Source organism: Lactuca saligna, chromosome 1, assembly GCF_052625555.1.
Source record: "Lactuca saligna cultivar CGN05327 chromosome 1, ASM5262555v1, whole genome shotgun sequence".
Classification (NCBI taxonomy): Eukaryota; Viridiplantae; Streptophyta; class Magnoliopsida; order Asterales; family Asteraceae; genus Lactuca; species Lactuca saligna.
In genome coordinates this window covers 188,300,542-188,325,148 of record NC_136417.1, presented here as the reverse complement: position 1 = coordinate 188,325,148, position 24,607 = coordinate 188,300,542, and positions in this window count along the sequence as shown.

Sequence of the window (24,607 nt, the reverse complement as noted above, 5' to 3'; positions counted from 1 at the left end):
TTATCAATTGCATGTCTATGTATGTATAGTTATATAAGTAATGTTTAGAAGTCTTAGGAAGGCCTATCCTGATGGGTTTTGAGCATTCTAACACTTCCTAAGTGTACATGCAACCCTAATAACCTTGGATCTATGTTTGTCTAATTATCATGCAAATTTGAATTCCAAGGTTATATTCCTATCTAGCATACATGGGAAACAATTTTAACTTAAAGTATAGATGGAATAACTTACCTTGTTGTTGTTTGTGTTCCTTGAAACCTTGTGAGCCTAGCACCCCAAGTGTGATGCCTCAAATGCTTCACACAACACCAAATGCTCTTGGAAGAACTTATGAGAGAACACACACTTCTCAAAAATCGGCCAAGCCCTCTTGTTTCTTAGTGTAGCCGATTTTAGGTGGAGAACATATTTCTTATATAGTGTTGACACATCTAGGGTTAAACCCTAATGTGTCATGACTCTTCATTTCCATGACCCATGGGTTTGTAACTCCCATGGAGCATCCTATGGGTGGAACCCAAATTGATAATCCATGGAGCCTCTTAGCCCACTATACAAGATATGGATGATTTACATAATCAACCCATATATTTAATTAGTTATCTTTTGATCACATAATTAATTCTAAATTAATTCTTGATCAAACTAATCAAATAATATTATTAATATATTAGAACTTATAATATATTAATAATCTCCAAGTGTTATTTCTCTCATTTAGTCTATCCAATTGCACGGTGCCATGCAATCCAAATGGACCATGCCGGGTCGGGTCAAGTACATACCAGAAATAGTTATGGACTTAGACACCTTATCCAACAGTCTCCCACTTGGATAAGTCTAATAACTATTACTACAAGTATGACTTCAGGAACCGATCGGCAATCGTAGCTCTTTACAAGGTTTCTCGGAACTGAGAAGATGATGGTATGCCATTTAAGATAAGTGATCACATAATCCTCTGTTCTAGATATCAGTCGGACAAATACACGGAACAACGTCTTACTTATTGTCCAACAGTTTGTTTCCCGATTTCCGATTTGTTTGACAAAGAACTTCATTGAACACATCAATTTAGTTCTGACCGGGCCCGACACATAGGTCAAAACAAAATCATCGAGGGGCCCAGATATCAGCTTCTAATCCAAGAAGGAACAGATAAACTTCGACTCATATGTTTGTTCTACCACTTATTGAATTACACACAAGAGCGCGATTTATAACATCGAGTTACCAATGCGTTTTTCGTACAATCAATGCATAACCAACTTGTAAGTAACAAATCATATCTCTAGGTTTGAAGACTTATACGATATTACCGTCTCACGATCACTCGAGATAGAATTCCATGAAGTGATTCCAGTGAGCGTGGGTTGAGTCCAATGCTCAGAACTTTTGAGCACTCATGATTGCTATAGCCTTGTCCAAGACCTCTACAACCAAACATGACAGTCTTGATTCATATCTACTTCCGACATATGACCGACTGTGGAGGTTTGAATAATATGTTATACCAAACAAAAATTATTCTGGAAGTCAAAACATGCAAAAGAAATATAGTAAATGATCGACAGGAGATAGCAACACTTTACTCATAAATAAAACACTTTTATTCATCATCAGATGTCAATTACACCTTACAAATTTCGAGGTTATCTAACTACTAAATCTAATATCATCCTTCAGCCCTATGCTCCGAGCATGCTGGAGATGCTTAACCCGAGTCAGTCCCTTCGTGAGGGGATCTGCCAGATTCTCATCTGATGATACCCTCTTTGCCACGAGGAGTCCTTCTTCGATCCGATGTCTGATGAAATGGTATTTTCTGTCGATGTGTCTGGATCTCCCGTGATCCCTTGGTTCCTTGGCTAAGGCAACAGCACTTTCACTATCACAGAAAATTTCCATTGGCTCTTTAATAGCTGGTACAACTCCAAGGTCTCCAATGAAGTTCCTCAGCCATAACGCCTCCTTTGCCGCCTCGCTAGCTGCAATATACTCTGATTCACAAGTAGAATCTGCCACTATCTCTTGCTTGGAACTCTTCCAAGAAATTGCTCCTCCATTTAGGGTAAAGACCCAGCCCGACTGAGAGCGGAAATTATCCCTATCAGTCTAGAAGCTAGCATCACTATACCCTACAACTCTCAAGTCATCACTCCCACCGAGGGTAAGGACCCAGTCCTTGGTCCTTCGTAGGTACTTGAGAATATTCTTTACCGCAGTCCAGCGTGCCTTGCCAGGGTTCCCCTGAAACCTGCTAACCATGCTCAGGGCAAAAGCTACATCAGGTCGGGTACACGTCATAGCACACATGATCGATCCTACAGCCGAAGCATAAGGTACTCGACTCATTTGTGCTATCTCAACCTCAGTGCTAGGGCTTTGTGTCTTACTCAGTTTGGCGTTACTCTGGATGGGCAACTCTCCTTTCTTGGAGTCTTGCATTGTGAATCTCTTCAGCACCTTATCCAAGTAGGTACTTTGACTAAGTCCAATTAGTCTTTTACTCCGATCTCTCAAGATCCGTATTCCTAAAATATAGGCAGCTTCACCAAGATCCTTCATAGCGAAACACTTTCCAAGCCAGGACTTTACTTCCTGCAGGGTTGGAATGTCGTTTCCTATGAGTAGTGTGTCATCCACATACAATACCAAGAAGCTAACTATACTCCCACTAGCCTTGACATACACACAAGATTCATCTTCACTCCTAGAAAAGCCAAATTCCTTGACCTTTTCATCAAAGCAAAGATTCCATCTGCGAGGTGCTTGCTTTAACCCATAAATGGATTTCTCAAGCTTACACACTCTATTGGGGTACTTGTTGCTGACAAAACCCTCTGGCTGACTCATGTAAACATCTTCAGCCAACTTTCCATTAAGGAAAGCGGTTTTGACATCCATTTGCCAAATTTCATAGTCATGAAATGCGGCTATGGCTAACAGAACCCGAATAGACTTAATCTTGGCTACCGGAGAAAAGGTCTCATCATAATCCACTCCAGGAATTTGAGAGAAGCCCTTTGCAACCAGTCTAGCCTTATAAGTGTGTACTTTACCATCCATGTCGGTCTTCTTCTTGAAGACCCATTGGCACCCTACAGTCTTTCGACCTGGTACATTCTCAACCAAGTTCCAAACTTGATTGTCATACATGGATTGTATCTCGCTATCCATAGCCTTTTTCCATTTAGCAGACTCGGGGCCTGCCATGGCTTCCTCGTAGCTGTTAGGGTCGTCTTGACTTACTAGTGTTCCATCACTAATAAGTGTCTCACCTTCTGCAGTAATATGGAATCCATAGTAATGCTCAGGTGCACTCCTAACTCTCGTGGAACGCCTCAGAGGTACAGATTCGTCAATTGGCTCAACAGGAGTTTCCTCCTCAAGTTGAGGGATAGAGTTTGAAGTTCCATCACCACTTGACTCTTGAATTTCTTCAAGATCAATTTGCCTCCCACTGTCTCCTTGGCTTATAAACTCTCTTTCTCGAAAGACTCCTCTTCTTGCTACAAAGACCACATTGTCACTAGGTCTGTAGAAGAGGTAACCAAAGGATTGTTGTGGGTAGCCGATGAAAATACACCTCTCGCTTCGGGGTTCGAGCTTATCATGAGTCTCGCATCTCACGAAAGCCTCGCAACCCCAAATCTTGATGTGGTCTAGTTTAGGTACCTTACCAGTCCACATCTCGTGAGGATTTTTGGCAACTTTCTTTGTAGGGACTAGATTAAGGATATGGGCGGCAGTCTCTAAGGCATACCCCCATAATGAGATTGGTAGCGAAGCTCGACTCATCATGGAACGAACCATGTCCAACAAGGTTCGATTACGCCTCTCAGCCACACCATTCAACTGTGGTGTCCTGGGAGGTGTCAATTGTGAGACAATCCCACATTCCCTTAGATAGTCGAGGAACTCTGAACTAAGATACTCACCACCCCGATCGGATCGAAGCATCTTAATGTTCCTGCCCAATTGATTCTCGACTTCTTGTTTAAATTCCTTAAACTTCTCGAAAGTCTCTGACTTATGCTTGATTAAGTAGACATATCCATATCTACTGTAATCATCAGTAAAAGTCAAATAATAACGATTAGCATCCCTTGTGGCATGTTTGAATGGTCCACACACATCCGTGTGTATAAGGTCCAATAAACCTTCACCCCTTTCACACGAGCCTGTGAAGGGTGACTTTGTCATTTTTCCAAGTAAGCATGATTCGCAACTATCATTTGACTTTAAGTCAAACGACTCCAAGACTCCATCCTTTTGGAGTTGGCCTATGCGTTTCTTTCTTATATGTCCAAGACGACAATGCCATAATGATGCTTTATCCAAGTTATTATTATTAGTAGAATCAATACACAAAACATTATTTCCTAAGTTATTTACAACAGACACAGCTTCATACACACCATCACAAGGTAATGCTTTAAAATAAAGAACATTATTAAAGAAAGCATCAATAGAACCAACTTCATTATCAAATGAAAAGGTGAAACCTTGTTTGTACAATGCATGAAAGGAAATAATATTTCTTGCCATTCCTGGCGAGTAACAACACTTATTCAAATATAAACTAAACCCACTACTTAGCGATAAAGTATAAACTCCAATCTTGGTGACAGGTGAAGCTTTCCTGTTCCCCATGATCAAGTTTATTCTTCCTTGCTCCACATCCTCACTTCTTCTTAGTCCCTGCAAGTCACAACAAATATGAATACCACAACCGGTATCAAGGACCCAAGATTTCGAATGGGATGAGTTATTAGAAATGATAGTGTAAATACCTGCATGGTTGGGTTTGACTTTCCCATCCTTCACATCCTGCTGGTACTTTGGGCAGTTTCGCTTCCAATGAGCTTTTTCATGGCAATAGAAGCATTCAGCCTCTTTTGGGTCAGAAGAAGGAGTAATGAAACCTTTCTTGGTTCCACTTGAAGAAGAGCCATCAAGGGTCCGAGCCTTGGTACCCTTCGAAGATCTCTTTCTCTTCCTCCCTCGACTTTTCCTGATTGCCAAAACCGGAGTTGAGTTTGGAGTAGGAGTGATAGCAACCAACTTCCCCTTAAGACTTGTTTCTGCAGTCTTGAGAAGTCCCTGAAGTTTGCTGAGAGTGACCTCTTCCTTATTCATGTGATATGTCATGCGGAATTGATCATAGCACGATGGTAAGGAGCGCAAAATTATATCTATTGCTAGCTCCTCAGGGAGGTTCACATTAAGTTTCAGCAATCGATCCACATACCTTTGCATTTTCTGCATGTGGCTCATGACGGAATCCCCATCCTTCATCATGGTTGTTATCATGGAGCAGATGATTTCGTACCTCTCTTGTCGTGCACTTTGATGGTATCTTTCCATCAAATCTTGGTGCATTTCATAAGGGAAGAAATCCTCATAGGACTTTTGGAGTTCTGCTGTCATTGTGGCCATCATGATGCATGCTACTTTCGTAGCATCCCTTTCATGTGCCTGAAAGTCAGCGATCTCCTGAGGAGTTGCAGTGGTCTCATCAATCTCCTTAAGCTCCTTGTCAAGGACATATTCTTTGTCCTCGTAGCGGGTAATCATCCTGATGTTTCTGATCCATTCATTGAAGTTGGATCCATCAAAGGTGACTTTCCCACACAAACTCATAAGAGTAAAGGAGCCATTAGGATTCGAGCCAGAAGCATTATTTGAAGACATCTGAAAGAGAAGAACAAGTTTAGTGTAGATATAAGAGAGTCCTTAATAAAACACCCAAATGTAATATTAAGGCTAGGATCCAATCACAATATAATATAACTTAGAAGAGGTATGCCGTAATCTAAGCTATACCATATTTGAAAGGTAGGTGAATGACGATTCACCAATTTCCACCACGAAAATCGAAATATTAGATATTAGGTTTTATTGGTTTTTAGAAATTCCTAGATTCTTTGAGATTCAATGAACTTTTTCAAAGGCATGTTTCAATCTCGAGAGTGCCCTCCAAGTTTTGTGACTGGGATACCGAGGATCACAAAACAAGGTGTGAAGTAACCATGCAAATCACTTGGTACCCTTAAAGTTTATCACTCAATCGATGTGCCGGTAAATCACACACACTCCACCGATACTATAATAAACCTTAAGTCACCCTTTACCTACCTTGTTAAGTCCAAGTTAGTGTGCCGGTTAACCACACACGCTCCACCAACGACTTAGACAAAGTGTAAAGTGTAATTTCATGGATTAGCACCTTATTCACATTTTCCTAAAGTAACTAAGATTGGGAATTTAATAAAACATTTAGTTACTTTACAATATACATCATACTTTGAATGAGAGTTTATAAGTCCTTGTCTTACCCGTTCGGCTAACGACCCTCCACCAGTCAAGCAAGCGGTGGGTGAGAGTAGACACCCATTAAGTCACCATTTTATAGGCAACAACCTTATACCCACCTTATAGACCGGCTTCGTGAATGAGGCGTACTAGCGGTAAGACGACTTAATTCTTATACATACATATATATATATATATATATATATATATATATATATATATATATATATATATATATATATATATATATATAATTATTAAATCATCATAATATAAGTATAAGGGTTGAATTTTAACTTTTAAAATTCTAGGGGTTGGAACTTAAAGTTTTAACTTAACTTTACTTGTTCCCAAACTTGAGGGCAAGTTTTGTAACTTTCAAAACTTTTCATTTCTTGTAACTTATGAGTTTAATAGAGTAATAAAATGAAGACTCTTCATTTTTCTAACTCTTGTGTTTGTTTTAATGGTTTTAATTCAAGTGTGACTCTTGGTTTTCCATAACTTGAGGACAAGTTATGAACTCCATTAAAACACATTATGATCAAGAATTAATCCACCACATAGGTTACAAATAATTCCTATGATCATCTAAAACATCATAAGAACAAGAACATGAATATGAACTTATTCATAAATCAAAAATTACACTTAAAACTTTGTAATTTTGATAACTAGTTGTTGTAAATGAATTATCAAAGACATTACACCATCTAAAACAAGTTTTTCAAGTACCAAAAAGTTTAGGGTAATGTTTCTAATTCATTTCCAGCAACTCAATCGAAATTCTGCAATCAGTCGACCCTACTCGCCGAGTGCATGAACTTACTCGCCGAGTTGGTTGAAGATACACATGAACTCGACGAGTCCCTCTTATGGACTCGACGAGTCCATTTGTAGACAGCAAGATTTTTGACTTTTTTCAACTTTTAAGCACGAATAAAAAACAAACAAGCCTAGGCTCTGATACCACTGATGGGTTTTGAGCATTCTAACACTTCCTAAGTGTACATGCAACCCTAATAACCTTGTATCTATGTTTGTATAATTATCATGCAAAGTTGAATTCCAAGGTTATATTCCTATCTAGCATACATGGGAAACAATTTTAACTTAAAGTATAGATGGAATAACTTACCTTGTTGTTGTTTGTGTTCCTTGAAACCTTGTGAGCCTAGCACCCCAAGTGTGATGCCTCAAATGCTTCACACAACACCAAATGCTCTTGGAAGAACTTATGAGAGAACACACACTTCTCAAAAATCGGCCAAGCCCTCTTGTTTCTTAGTGTAGCCGATTTTAGGTGGAGAACATGTTTCTTATATAGTGTTGACACATCTAGGGTTAAACCCTAATGTGTCATGACTCTTCATTTCCATGACCCATGGGAGAATCCTATGGGTGGAACCCAACTTGATAATCCATGGAGCCTCTTAGCCCACTATACAAGATATGGATGATTTACATAATCAACCCATATATTTAATTAGTTATCTTTTGATCACATAATTAATTCTAAATTAATTCTTGATCAAACTAATCAAATAATATTATTAATATATTAGAACTTATAATATATTAATAATCTCCAAGTGTTATTTCTCTCATTTAGTCTATCCAATTGCACGGTGCCATGCAACCCAAATGGACCATGCCGGGTCGGGTCAAGTACATACCAGAAATAGTTATGGACTTAGACACCTTATCCAACATATCCGCCCTATTTCCTTTTCGCGCTTGAGATGTGGTCTGGTGGGATATCGGGTACCCGTCCGAAGGCTGTTTAAATATTAGTTATATATCATGTGTACATATATAGTCATAAAGATTCTTTCAGTTCATTCAGTACCCTTGGGTAGCAAGGGTATACTCCCATGTTCATATGTACAAGTTATATTACTAGTAAACTACAATAGGCGTAGTTTAGGGTTTTACTAATACTAATACTAGAACAATGAATCATACAAAGAGTAAGTTGATACATGAGTCATAAATTGTAGTAATGAGAAACATACATAGAACAGAGTGATGAGAAACAAACATAATACACAGTGATGAGAAACAAACATAATACATAGTGATGAGAAACAAACATACATGCTAGACAGAGAAAGATATCATGGTTGGATTCCTTACCCTTTTTCTCGCATAGATATCATTGATGGATTCCATCGTCATGTCGACCCGTACTTTCCACCCAACGGAAATGCTGGATGTCTTGAAGCAGAGTCCGATGATGAGCATCAAATCCCTTTGGATGATCATCAAGCAGAAGGCTTCTCGGATGGATCTGACTCTGAGCCCGAGGTCAACAACCTGCCTCTAGTAGGTCAAGCCCCGAATAACAACCCCCGACCCGCATTTCAAGGACCCACACCTCTATGGGCAACGAACTTGAATACATGGAGTCAGGAACAGGGTCAACCCATTCCCTACAATGGAGACAGAAGTTTCTACAACCTCACTGAGGGAGGTTCTACAGACAGGGTACTACATGTCATGGTTTGTAGGATTTCTCAGAACATGATATTAGGTCAATCCACTATCAATCGAGTCTTGGAGATTGATGCCAACTCTGGCGTTAACACTGTCCGCATTCACCAACTAGAGTCTGCTCACGAAAGGGATCTGGTTCACAATGCAGCTCTTCAGAGGGAACTCGCTGAAACCCGAGCTGAAGTTAGAGAACTTCGAGCTCAACAAGCAAGAGCTGATATGCGCATGAGGGACATAGAACATCTCCTGTCGGGATCAAGAACTCACTCTGGTAGTTCTCGTCGCCAATAGATTCTCAACAACTTCTCTCTTTTGGATATAACCTAGTTATGTAAAACTTTGGTCTAATTCCCTATCTTGTAAATCATAGGCCCGTTAGGACTTGGTTAGGTTGTAATGCTGTCAAAATTTTCCATTTTGGTTGATGTAAGGCCTCTTACTATAGGCCGTTTTTCCCGAACTTGTTACATCTGTAATCCCAGTAATATTGACAGGTACCTAATCTTATAGAAAATTTTATCCAAATGTGATCATCTATTAGTTTAGATCTACATTCAATCGTATTGTTGGGCTATGAGGAGTTAGTCCATGAGTCTTTCTCATAAATTCTTCCATTGAAATCTTATCAACGCTTTCATCTTCATAAAATTATAGATCAAATATGCTGCCTCGCAGAAATCCACGGAGAAACCCTAATAACAAAACACCACCTCCTCCACCTTCCTCAACCACCTACTCCTTAGTTCGACACGACAACTCTAAATGTTGTCGTAGTTGCGGCTGTGGCTACAGCCATGGCTCAATATCTTTCATCTGGTTCCACTAGAGGAGGAACCCCTGTTCACATTGAAGCTCCTGCGCGCTCGAGAGAGTGCTCCTATAAGGACTTCACGAATTGCAAGCCATTGTCCTTCAAAGGGACTGGCAGATTCATTTCCCTCTCGTAATGGTTTGAGAAAACCGAATCGGTTTTCAAAATCTGCTCTTGTCCAGAGGAGAGCAAGGTGAAGTACGTTGCTTGCACCTTCAAAACTAGAGCCCTAACATGGTGGAATAGCCATGTTAGGTCACTATCTCTTATAGTGGCTAATGCTATGGGCTGGGATACCTTGAAGGACCTCATGATTGAGGAGTACTGCCCGAGGGGCGAGATCCAGAAGCTGGAGGAAGAATTATGGAGCCTAACCATGAAGGGATCCAACGTAAGCGCCTATATCGCCAGGTTCTGTGAACAGGTGGCCCTCTGTCCCAACATGGTTTATACCGAGGGAAAGAAGATCGAGAGGTACATATGGGGGCTGGTGTCGCCGCACCAGGAAAATGTCTTGGCCTCATACCCCACTACATTTGATAGTGCCAAGTGATTGACACAACGGATCATACACCATGGGGTTCGTACCCCGATTACAACAACAACAACCCTGGCCATCTCAGAACCCACAAGAACCGCTGATTCCAAGCGCAAGTTCTGGGATGAAAAGAAGAAAGTTAAGGCTGCCAAAAAGCAGCAGGTCGTGGCGGTGCATGCTGCGATAACACCTGCCACTACTGCTCTGGTAAAGCAGTATTCTGAAAGTTTGCCTAAGTGCAACAAATGCAACTTCCATGATGTCGGCGCATGCCGGGAAATGCAGTGTATGAACTGCAACAGGAAGGGGCACACTGCCCATTTTTGTAAAGCTTCGGCGAAGCCAATCAACCAAGTCCCTGGTGCAGGAGTGGGCCAAGCTTGCTACGGATGTGGCGAGGTAGGCCACTACAAAAGGAACTGCCCGAAGGCAGGGTTTGCTGGTGGAGCGGCAAGAATTTTGGCCATAGGCCATGAGGAAGCGGTTGCCAACCCCACAGTGGTCACTGCTACATTTCTCCTCGATAAGGCTTATGCATGCATACTATTTGATAGTGGAGCAGAGAGAAGTTTCGTGAACCAAAAATTTGCTCAATTACTTAAGAAAAAATCACGAACACTTAAAGAACCGTTCACTGTATAAATGGCTAATGGCAAGACAGAGAGCACTAACAGTATATTCATAGGGTGTACCCTAACATTAGATAACCATTCATTTTCAATCGATCTCATGCCGGTCTCAATTAAAAGTTTCGACGTCATAATCGGCATGGATTGGTTGAGTTCTCATCGTGCCGACATCATGTGTTACGAAAAGGTTGTTCGCCTTAATCTACCATCTGGCGAAACCCTAATAGTATACAGCGACAAACCTGGCACGAACCTTCGTATTATCTCGAGCATTCAAGCTCAGAAATTCTTGCGAAAGGAATGTCGAGCATTCCTTACTCATGTGGTCGATGTGAGCCAAGAAACGAAGGACATTCAGAACATTCCAGTAGTACGCGACTTTCCCGACATTTTTCCAGAAGAACTCCCAGGATTACCTCCACAACGTCAAGTCGAGTTCCGAATCGACTTAGTTCCAGGGGCTACCCTCGTAGCCAAATCGCCCTATCGTCTAGCACCTGCAGAGATGCAAGAACTGTCCGGTCAAGTTAACGAACTGCTCAGCAAGGGCTTTATAAGACCAAGCTTCTCACCCTGGGGAGCTCCAGTCTTGTTCGTCAAGAAGAAAGACGGATCGTTTCGTATGTGCATCGACTATAGGGAGCTCAACAAGCTTACGGTCAAAAATCGTTATCCTTTGCCTCGGATCGACGATTTATTTGACCAACTTCAAGGGGCGAACTTCTTTTCAAAAATCGACTTGAGATCCGGATATCACCAACTACGAGTGCTAGGGGAGGATGTTCCAAAGACAGCCTTCCGAACTCATTATGGACACTACGAATTCGTAGTGATGCCATTCGGATTGACAAATGCGCCCGCAGTATTCATAAATTTAATGAAACGGGTGTGTCATCCTTACTTGGATCAGTTCGTCATCGTCTTCATCGATGACATACTTATATACTCTCGTAGTAAGGAGGAGCATGGTCAACATCTGCAACAAGTCCTCGAAACATTACGTTCGGAGAAGCTCTACGCAAAGTTCTCGAAATGCGAATTTTGGATTCGACGAGTCGAATTTTTAGGGCACGTGCTTAGCGAGGAGGGAATACATGTGGACCCTTCCAAAATCAAAGCCATTGAGAACTGGTCAGCACCGAAGACGCCTACAAAAATTCGTCAATTTCTAGGCCTTGCTGGCTACTACCGCAGGTTCATTCAGAACTTCTCCCGCATAGCGAAACCTCTTACAACACTGACCCAGAAGGGTATGGCCTTTGACTAGGAAGAGAAGCAGGAGAGAGCGTTCCAGACGCTCAAACGAGCCTTGTGCACCGCACTAGTACTATCCCTCCCTGAAGGGATAGAAGACTTCGTAGTCTATTGTGATGCATCGAATCAAGGGCTCGGATGTGTTTTGATGCAGCGAGGTAAGGTCATCACCTATGCCTCGAGACAGCTGAAGACACATGAGGTAAATTACACGACCCACGATCTTGAACTTGGAGCAGTTGTGTTTGCTCTGAAGATCTGGAGACATTACTTGTACGGTACGAAGAGCATGATCTTTACAGATCATAAAAGCCTGCAACACATTTTCGACCAGAAGGAGCTTAACATGAGACAACGACGGTGGGTCGAGCTACTCAGTGACTACGAATGCGAAATTCGTTATCATCCAGGTAAAGCCAATGTAATAGCTGATGCCCTAAGTCAGAAAGAATATTCTGGTCATAGAGTCAAATCATTGACTATGACTATCCATTCACACTTGTCCACACAAATTAAGGATGCTCAGCTCGACACTTTGAGACCTGAAAACGTGGCGGGTGAATCCCTGAGAGGGATGGATAAGAACTTGGAGATTAAGGGTGGCAAAGCTTATTATTTCATGGACCGGATCTGGACCCCGCAACTAGGTGGTTTCAGAGACTTGGTCATGAACAAGGCGCACAACACTCGTTATTCTGTGCACCCGGGTTCAGATAAGATGTATCTGGATCTTAAAAAGTTATACTGGTGGCCATGAAAGCAAAAATAGCTACCTTCGTGAGTAAATGCCTTACTTGTGCCAAGGTCAAGGTCGAATACCAGAAACCCTCCGGTCTACTACAACAACTGGAAATATCGGAATGGAAGTAAGAGCAGATAACTATGGATTTCATAACCAAGTTGCCCAAGACAATGGGTGGACTTGATACCATATGGGTCATCGTCGACATATTGACCAAGTTCTCACACTTCCTGCCGATCAAAGAAACAGACAAGATGGAGAAGCTTACAAGAACTTACATTAGGGAGATAGTACGACTGCACGGTGTTCCCTTATCCATTATCTCGGATAGAGATAGTAGTTTCACTTCGAGGTTCTGACAGTCGTTACAAAGTTCCTTAGGAACTAGGCTGGACATGAGTACAACCTACCATCCTCAGACAGACGGGCAAAGTGAGAGAATGATACAAACCTTGGAAGATATGTTGCGAGCATGTGTGATCGACTTTGGAAAAGCATGGGATACTCATTTACCCCTTGTCAAATTTTCCTACAACAACAGTTATCACACGAGCATTAAGGTTACTCCATTCAAGGCCCTCTATGGCCGAAAGTGCAGATCCCCTCTATACTGGGCTGAGGTGGGTGATACCCAGTTAGCTAAAGGACGAGTTCCTAAAAGCACTCTCACAGGTCTGGAAATCATACGGGAAACAACGGAGAAGATCGTTCAGATCTGCGAACAACTGAAAGCCTCTAGAGACCGACAGAAAAGCTACGCTGATAAACATAGGAAACTGTTGGAATTCCAGGTGGGTGACCGTGTTCTATTGAAGGTCTCACCCTGGAAGGGCTTGATATGCTTCAGAAAGCATGGAAAGCTAAATCCAAGGTACATTGGGCCTTTCAAGATTCTCGCAAGAATCGGCCATGTAGCTTACAAACTTAACTTACCGCGCGAACTCAGTAACGTACATTCTACATTCCACGTCTCTAACTTGAAAAAGTGTCTGTCTGATGAGACTCTTGTAATCCTACTCGACGAGATCGAGATCAATGAGAGCCTCAACTTCGTGGAAGAACCAGTAGAGATCATGGACCGTGAGGTCAAGCAGACGAAGAAAAGTCGCATCCCGATTGTGAAGGTTCGCTGGAACGCCAAGCGAGGAACAGAATTCATGTGGGAGCACGAGGATCAAATGAAACTGAAATATCCTCATCTATTCGATTAGTTATCTATAAACACCTTATTTGCTTAGACTTTAATTTCGAGATGAAATTCCCTTTAACTGGGGGATGATGTGACAACCCAAAATTTTCAATCGGTTAAACCCTAAACGTCAATCACTTTAATTTATAAGTCAATTACTTGATTACTTATTTTTAGCAAATTTAAAGTTCGTTTGATTATTTTAATATTATTCTTTAAACGAACGGGTGAAAGGAAGTGTCGTCTCGGGTCTTGAAATTGCTAAACCGCAAACACCTCGTGTCTTAGATGTTCACGGCCAAACTTTTATGTTTGCGCCAAAAAATCTTCCAAAAACCGTGAACTCATGCTTTAATCATGATTTTACTCCTCAAACTAGTCATTTTATGTTTACTCCCCAATCACCAAAAAGAGTAAACTCAAAAACACTCTCAAGTATCATCCAAGATTTAATTCAATATCTTCAAACTTGTAAGTGTTCTAGCCATTTCAAGTTGATATAACACTTAATCTAGTGATTGTACACCTTTTCATCCATCCATTTTTGTGTTTTGATTAGATTTCCGAAAACACCAAGAACACACACTAAGTGTTCTTGGACTTTTAGCTCAATTCAAGCTTCCTTATAGTAAGTACTTCCATCCTTGAGTCTTATTAAGCTTGTATTACATGTTAGCATCAAAGAAAAGTCCCATGAACACCAAGATAAAGGTGTTCACGGTTTTGGGAGGTCCCAAAACTGTAAACACCAAGATTGGGTGCAAAGTGGTGCCTTAGGGTGCCTAGATGCTTCACAATGCCTTAGGGACTTGTCTAGATTCATCCTTGATGAGTTTATCACACAAAAACCACCAAAACCTTACATTTTTACGTGTTTATGGTTTAGGGATCTCCTAAAACCGTAAACACCCCAAAAAGTGTATAAATGTCCCATAAAAGTCCCATGGTTATTCTTTATGTCTAAATCTAGCCTAGACTATTGCTATGATTGAGCTAAGGACTTGAAAAACCCAAATACCATAAACTTATGAGTTTAAGGTAGTAAACTCATGAGTTTAAGGTAGTAAACTCATGGAGAAATGGTCCTTAGACCATAAACACCATTTAGAAGTGTTTTGATGCCACACAACACTTCCTAAGGCTTAATCATGAAGTAGGAATGCTTGGATTGGCTTAGAAGTCTTCAAAGCAACAAATGGTCAAAAGGTTAGGAGTTTATTGCCATAAACTCAAGAGTTTACGACTGTAAACTCAAGGGGTGTTGGTCTTTAGGGAGTAAACTCATTTTAGGAGTGTTCCTCGAACCCCAAACACACTAGCCCTTCCCTACAACACTTAGATGCAACCCTTGAGACTTATAACACTTGTATAAGGTGTTTAGCATGTCCTAGAGTGTCTTAACTTTGTTTATTATTTGTTTAAAGACTAATGGTATACATATATGTGATATTATATGTTAACTAGGATCATAGAGGGTGTTCAAGACTTCACTTGACACCTAGCCATCCTACCTCTTCAGTTAATCTGTACCACTCACAACAGGTGAGTTCATACCCCTAAATTAACCTTTTAAATGTTTTCAAATGTTTATAAATACTTTTATGGGGGGGGATACAAGTAAATTTACGATAGTTATTATCTCAATCACATGTGATTAATAACTATCGACAAGTGAATCTCTTACTTTCAAACTGTTTTACTAAACTGTTTTACTTCAAATTGTCTTAAAAACTCTGTTACATATCAAATGATTTTATGAAACTTCTTTTATACTTTTATATTATCAATTTCATTTCTATGTATGTATATTTATGTAAGCAATGTTTAAAAGGCTTAGGAAGGCCTATCCGCCCTATTTCCTTTTCGCGCTTGAGATGTGGTCTGGTGGGATATCGGGTACCCGTCCAAAGGCCGTTTAAATATCAGTTATATATCATGTGTACATATATAGTCATAAAGGTTCTTCCAGTTCATTCAGTACCCTTAGGTAGCAAGGGTATACTCCCATGTTCATACGTACAACTTATATTACTAGTAAACTAAAATAGGCGTAGTTTAGGGTTTTACTAATACTAATACTAGAACAATGAATCATACAAAGAGTCAGTTCATACATGAGTCATAACTTATTGTAATGAGAAACAAACATAGAACATAGTGATGAGAAACAAACATTATACATAGTGATGAGAAACAAACATAATACATAGTGATGAGAAACAAACATACAGGCTAAACAGAGAAAGAACACACAATACAGCTAGCACATACATTTCATATACATTACATTCAGTTATGTGAGCCATTAAACGGGTCATGACACTACCTGCCATGACCGTTTTTGTATCCAGAATATCCTTAATTGGGGAGTGTATGAGTTTGCGTATAGATCTATACTGGATTGACTATCCTACACCTTGTTGCTCGCTACAGTGGGACTTACTAGTCTACGGGTGCCAAATGTCATTTCTTACGGCGTCTTACATCGTCGTTTTACTATTGAGTCGGTAGTTGGGTACAGGCCGATCACATGGTACTTTAAATAACAATTGGTTTAAGGTAGTCAGTACAACAGTAGTTACTTAATACAACACTACAGTACTATAATATTTTTCCTATTACATTCACTTCGTGAACATTCACATGATGCACGGTAATGTAAAAACTATATTTTTGGTTGATGATAGTCGAATTTGGGAAAATACACACTCTTACAAGAAACACACACAGTTACTAGATGCCTTGGTAGAAGGCTACTTTTAGTAGGAAACATAAGGTTTTCTAGGATAGTTCAAACAAATACAAACTTTACAAAACTTAAACATTGCAGCTTACAAACATCTTACAAATGCTTTCATACAAACACAGACACTAATATACTTATGATCTCACCAGCATTAAGCTGATACTCGCTTTCAAAATATCTTGTATTCTCAGATCACCACTAGACAGGTACAGGTGCCTGGCTTTTGAGAAGATGGAGTTCGTTCAAGACTCATCTTTTATTTTGATATGTATATTTTTGGTGTCTATAAATTTGACAGAACACACATGTATGAAATTATATTATTAATGCAATGGATGATGTTGTTGCTTGTTTACTACTATTCATTGTTGTGATACTGTACATGACGTCCTCCACCCCCGAATAATTCCGCTGTTCAGGTTTTGGGGTGTGACAATACCGAGGATCGCAAACAAGTTGTGAGTAACCATGCGAATCAACATGGTGCACTCAATGTCTCTATCACCTAATCAATGTGCCGGTAAACCACACACATTCCATTGATCTATGACAAACTTCAAGTCACCCTTCGCTACCAATGTCATCCCCAAATTGATGTGTCGGTTAACCACACGCGCTCCACCAACGTTTGACAAGGGTACAAAGTGTAATTACATGGATTAGCATCATTTTCATATTTTATCGTAAAGTAACTAATATTGGGAATTTGTAAAAACATGTAGTTACTTTGTATATTACATTATACTTTTAATGAGAGGATTGCCCTATCCTACCCATTCGGCTAATGACCCTCCACCAGTCAAGCAAGCGGTGGGTGTGAGTGTACACCCATTAAGCGCCATTTTATAGGCAGCAACCTTATATCCACCTTATAGATCGGCTTCGTGAATGAGGTCTACTAACGGTAAGACTAGCATTTTAAGTTATATATATATATATATATATATATATATATATATATATATATATATATATATTAAGCTTGTAATAATATAATAGTATAGGGTTTAATTTTAAACTTGTAAAATTCTAAGGGTTTAAAATTTAAATTATTCAAAATTAAACTTTTAATCACAAAATTCAAATTTCAAAACTTAAGGGCTAGTTTTGAACTTTTCAAAACAAAAGGGATCAAATAACAAATAATTTAAATTAAACAATTAATTTCATAATTAACTATATTTGATCTAATCCAATTTTAGAAATGAGATAGTTACCAAATAATTTAAATAATCCATATTTATCATATAAACAACTAATATTCAAAAGATTTGAAATTATCTATTGTTTTGGAAGGGATAAACATGCAAATAATATAAAATTTGGATTTTATCTTTCAAAAAGGATTTAGGCATTAATCCCATGACAAAACAGCAACAAAATCCCGAAAATCTTTCTGTCTGATGTCAAAACTCGTCGAGTCAACTTTGGAACTCGTCGAGTTCCTCATGGAACTCGTCGAGTTCATCAAACAGTTAGCCCAAAAATTCAATTTTTAGCAAGCAAACAATTACAGCATCATATACAATTGAAACCAATCATGGCTCTGATACCACTGATGGGTTTTAAGCATAAGAACAATCATATGTGTTCATACAAACCCTAATGCTTGGATCTAGGTTTCTCTATTGAACATGCTTTGAATCCAAGACTTGCAATCCTAGATCTATCATATATAATTCGAAATTAACATTATGAAAAACAGATCTAAGTGTTTTACCTCTTTCAAGTAGCTTGAAATCCTTGTAATCTTCTTGATCTTGAGCTTAGAGTCACAATTGTAACTCCTCTAATGGTTCATAAACACCACAAGCAAGAAGAAAATATGAGAGAGGGTGAGAGATGCTAAAAGTCAGCCCTAGGGTTCTCTTGGAATCAAGTGGAGCCGATTTCCATAGCCTAGGGGTCTTATTTATACTGCAGGCTGCTAGGGTTTCAGTCTAAACCCTAATGGACAGCTTAATCACCAAGTAGCCCAACGAACCTTCTAGATTAGGGTCTTTGGATGAAAATATGATGGATCCCCATCATAATTTCGTTCCCCCCTTAGTCCATTAGGTTTCCCAGCCCAAAACTCAACTATCATACATTTGATAGTTTATACCCCTTTATCCAATTAATCTCTTTTAGTCACAAATTAATTCCTAATTAAGTTATGACCAATACTAATTGAATAAATATGATTTCTCCTTTAATATATTATTCTTATAATATTTTAATAAACCATAATATTCTCTCTCACTCTCTCTCTCTCCTAAAATTACCTTGTCAAGTTGCTTTGGTGAAGGCAACCCAAAAGGACCATGCACAACCGGGTCAAGTACATACCAAATATAGTTACGGACTTAGACACTAATCCAACACCGGATTTCCAGGTATCATATTTTAATTATTTATTTTAAGTTAAGGAAGAGGGACGCGATGAGTTGATGCCTAGACTCGCTGAGTAGGATCGCGATTGATGACTCGGATTAATGAGTGGACTCGACGAGTCTGTGTTGTGGACAGAAACCCTATATCATTGGGCATGTGCCCTATTTAAGGGTCCTTATGGCCTTTATTGGTGGCCACCTTCACCCTTGAGAGATCCCTATGAACCAGAGAGCATAGAGAGTGAGAGAAGATCCATCTTGAGCTTTTATGGTGTGATTTTTCAAAGGAAAAGAAGGGTTTCAACAAGAAGGACCAAAGGAGGTTGTCATTCTGAGATTTTGGAGCAAGGAGCTTCACTTTGAGGTAACAAATCGACCCTCTCTTTCTGTATGGTGTAGATTGCATGAATCTAGGGTTTCTTGACCCTTGTCTTCAAAGGATTATGGAGTATATGAAGTCCCAATGTGGAATAAGCATTACATATGGACCTTAAAAGGTCCAGAGAGTCCCAATCTTCCAACTTTATGCAATCCCTTTGGAGTTGTGGACCTTGGTTTCCATTTTAGGAGCTATTTCATCAAATAAGGACATATGAGTGTTGCATGAGCTTAAAGATTGAACCTTTACTTGATTAATGGGTGTTAGGAGGTCAGAACTATAAGTTAGAGAAGCAGATCTGACCTCAGAAGGTCATTTGAGTGTTGTCATGGAGGGAACTCGCCGAGTTCATAAGGGGACTCGACGAGTTGAGTCAGGTTGCCCCGCGATTTGTGACTAGTGGTAACCCGTCGAGTGAAAGGCTAACTCGACGAGTCGAGTGAGGCCTTAGGAGGATTATGACAACACGCATGGACTCGCCGAGTCACCCGAGTGCACTCGATGAGTTTGGTCAAAGTTTGACCATTGACTAGAGTTGGCTTCAGTTGATCTTAGGGCTTTGGTCAAGCTGATTCAAGAGAGGTCATGGAAGGGTAAAAATGGTCTTCTACCCATTCTTTAGAGATGAGGACAAGTGAAAGTATTGATTAGAGGTGTTATCATTTTGATAGGAGGAGGCTAGGTCGGGTTATCGATCACGAGAGGTTATCCAACATCATACGAGGTGAGTCTTCTCACTATACTTTACCTAGAGTGGTAATTATGTGTGACCAGAAGGTCTTATGTGCTATGATAAGTATGTGATGTATGCTGTTATATGATATGTATGTGCTATGTTATGTTATGAGCATTATGATATGGACTGGAAGGTCAACAATGTATGGGCCGGAAGGTCAAAATGATACAGACCGGAAGGTCAGAGAAGTGGGACCGAAAGGTCTACCAGGATTATAGGAGGGAAGTCCCCTAAGACACATTGACCGGAAGTTCTTGTAGAGTGTTAACCTTGAGTGGCGTACGTGTTGTACGTGGTATTTTGGGGAACTCACTAAGCATTTATACTTACCGTATTGTGTGATATGTGTTTCAAGTACCAACGAGGATCGCGGGAAGGCGTCAACATGATCCGTACACATTGATAGAGATTTATGTGTTTAATATTCTAGGACATGTTTTCTGAGATAGCATTTGATACAATGAGTTTTGAAATTGTTTTATGAAATTTATTATGTTTGGAAATGAAAAATTGTTTTGAAAATTTAGGTCGTTACAGCACCATACCGGCTGGCTTCGCCCGAGATGTAGGAGTTGTCTACGCATCTTCATGAGCTGCTAGACCAAGGGTTTATCTGCCCAAGACATAGGTAGAACTGATCGTGTTCATGAAATAGAAGGACGAGTCACATAGGATGTGTATTGATTATTAGGCGTTGAACAAGTTAATGGTGAAAAACAGTTATCTGCTCCCGAGGATCGATGATTTTTTCGATCAGCTACAGGGTGCATCTTGGTTTTCCAAGATTGATCTTCTGTCGGGGTACCATCAGATGAGCATTCGGGATGAGGATATACCTAAGATAGCTTTTAAGACTCGGCACGGGCACTATGAGTTTGTGGTGATGCCATTCAGGCTCACCAATACCCCATCAGCGTTCATGGATCTCATGAATAGGGTGTGTAGACCGATGTTGGATTGGTCGATGATCGTTTTCATTAATGATATCCTGGTCTATTCTAAGACCAAGTAGCAGCACGAGCAGCATCTGAGAGAGGTATAGGAGAGATTGAGAACGGAAAGTGTATATGCCAAGTTCTTAAAGTGTGATTTCTGGTTACGAGAGGTGCAATTTTATGGGGCACATCATCAACTAGGGGGTATTTCAGTCGATCCAGCCAAGGTTGAGGCAGTGATGCATTGGGAAGTACCAAAGAATGCATCTGAGATCCATAGCTTCTTGGGTTTAGCGGGCTATTATCAGAGATTCATCCAGGATTTATCCAAGATCGTTGTGCTATTGATCCATTTGACCAAGAAGAATGTGAATTTCCAGTGGGGCCCAGACCAACAGTAGGCTTTTGAGACCTTGAGGCAGAGGTTATGTAAGGCCCTGATTCTAGTACTACCTGAGGGGCTAGATGATTTGGTAGTGTATTGTGATGCATCGATCTCAGGGTTAAGGGCAGTACTAATGCAGAGGGGGCATGTGATCGCGTACGCCTTGAGGCAGTTGAAGCCTCATGAGATAAATCACCCCACTCATAACCTAGAATTGGGAGTTATGGTGTTTGCTCTCAAAATCTAGAGGCATTACTTGTACCGAGTTTGGTGCACCATCTTTACTGACCACAAAAGTTTGAAGTATTTTATGGATTAGCAGAACCTCAACATGCGACAAAGGAGATGGTTGGATGTATTGAATGATTATGATTGTGAGATCTTATACCATCCAGGGAGGCCAACATGGTGGCCGATACTTTGAGCCGCAAGGAGGCAAGTTGTCCAATCGGGAACATTTGTTTGAGGATGACGGTGATCTCTCCATTGTTGGATATGATCAAGGAGGCTCAGGTGGAAATCCCACTTTAAACACCTCACTAAATCACAGCCTAGACATCATCCTTGTAGGTAGATCAATTAGTATAATGACTTGGAATCACTGATAAATCTTGTTTATAGGTTCATAATAACGATAATGAACTTTAACATAAGTTGTACTTAAAGTAGGGTAAGCATAACCAAACTTATTGGGGGTTTAGCGAGGAACCGGTCTCTGCAGGGTAGAACTTCCAAGCTGAAAAAATATTTTTCTCGGATCCTTCAGGTGCTCTAGGGCTTTCCTCTAGCACCTTGAGGTTACTAGGGCTTTAGGAGGGTTTTGGGAGGTTTAGAGAGAAGTTAGAGAGAGAAAGAATGGGTGTTTGGTATGAAGAATGAAACAACCATCATACCTCTATTAATTGCTGAATTTTGGCTCAAATCGACGAGTTTTAGGCCTCCAACTCATCGAGTAGGTGCCAAGTGTCACCATTCTGGTGGAGGACAAGTAGTGGCTTATATTGTGCCACATTACCCCTTTTGCAGCAGCACCCTGTCGACTTCTAAACCATGTAACTTTCGCATACAAGCTCTGTTTTGACATTCTTTATATCCACGCGTGGTATTGACAAGATCTACAACTCTTCTTTTGACTCCATCGGCTAATTCTCGACCGATTTTAAGTTTAGTAGTGTGAGAAGATTACACTATTAAACGACAGTGTATAATTCATAACTTCTACATACGGACTCCATTTTTGTCTGTTTTTTTATCATTGAAATCTTATTAATGAGATCTTCAATTCTCATTTAGGTTACGTCGGCCAAAAACCGATCGATCTAAAATTCAAATTTCGGGTTGTGCACTATTATGCTAAATCGTAGAAAAATCATAACTTCCTCATACGAAGCCAGATTTGGACGTTCTATTTATGCACGTTGTCGGTTTAACGTATACTACGACTTTTGTTTATATTGCTAAGGTTAAAAAGTAATTTATCAAAAATTCACTTTTTACGTTACGTGGTGACGTGCCGGTTTAGCTGTAAAACTTTGACGGATCATAACTTCTTCATTATAACTTGGATTTCGGCGTTCTTGATATATACGAAACCCTTGTGACATATACTATAACTTGGTTACGATTATTCATTCTAAATAATCTTCCATCAAAAAGTCATTTTGATGCTTATTCTCTTTAAATTTACTAGCCTGAATCTACGAGCGTTACAACTATCTGCCCCTTAGGATGATTACGTCCCAGAATCTTCAATGAAAAAGGGATTTTATAATGACTCCATAAATTATCTCTTCATCCTAGGTAATAACCGTAACTTCTATGTTCCTTCGAATGAGTATCTAACTCTTGGACTTCTTGACTGCAAGCGGTGCTCGATCTTGCACCTGCTCTCTATCTCGTGTTGGGCTTTCAATCATAACCTTCGAGTTACAAAATCAATATTTATTGGCGACCCCTTCTTCTTCTTAACATACTTAACTTAATAGAAGTTCTTTACTTCGATTATCATGACAAATCGATAGGTTATGGTCTAATGACCTCTTATCGTATGATGCAATGCTTAGACTCAGGTCTCTTTGAGTCAAATTCCAGAATGGAAGTTTCCTTCCTTCATGTTCTAATGTGATATAATCACATTCTAGCATGTAGCACTTCTAGCTACAAGCTCTTACTTTAAGAACGATCATGATACTTCTATTGATCGCTTCGATTATATTTCACTTCAATCTTCTGGCTTAACTCGGATGTTACATCGAACTTGGTTCTCTTAACCATGTAACATACTCATCATAGTTGGACTCGATTTGATATGACCACTAGATTCGGAATAACAATCATCTTCTTAGTCATTACCGAAATGATGGTAGCGACAGACATGAACAAAACATAATCAGTTAATAGCGCCTTGGTAACCTTGTGACTTTCCCTATTCCAAGTGCGAGTCTTGTGCTTCCAGTAGTATAGGCCTCTACTACCATTCACACCTACTCATACTTGTCCCAAGTATTGTCTCGTGGTTTTCCAAGTCACCATACAAGAATTTCACATAGTCATTTAATACATTGGTTAACTTAACCAAGCTTTATATTATTTCTTGAAACGATTACATAGGTATTCAAGTTCAACCTATACTATGCCTCTAATAGGCTACACCACATGATACTATCCACATGGCTATTTTATATCTTGATCCTCGGATATAAAGTCCCTTACTCCTGATCCCTTGTATTGTCACCTGCTTCGTCGAGGATCATCTGGAATGTTCTCGCCTTTGCCTTTGGCAGCACATTTAGCCTTGGAGCTTCATTCTTCTTTGGGCAGTTCTTCGAAATATGTCCACCATCTCCACATTCGTAACACTTCCTTTTGTCGAATGTGTAATCTTTGGAATACTGACCGGTCATCCCACACTTATAGCAAGTCACTTCTTCATCGCATCTTCCGAAGTGCTTCTTTTTGCACTTCTCACACCACTTGGTTCCACCACTACCTCCATACTTTTGGTCGTCTTGGTTGGACTTCATGAATCTTCCTTTCTTATCAGATCTTGAGGAGGCCTCCTTCTTCCTCTTTTA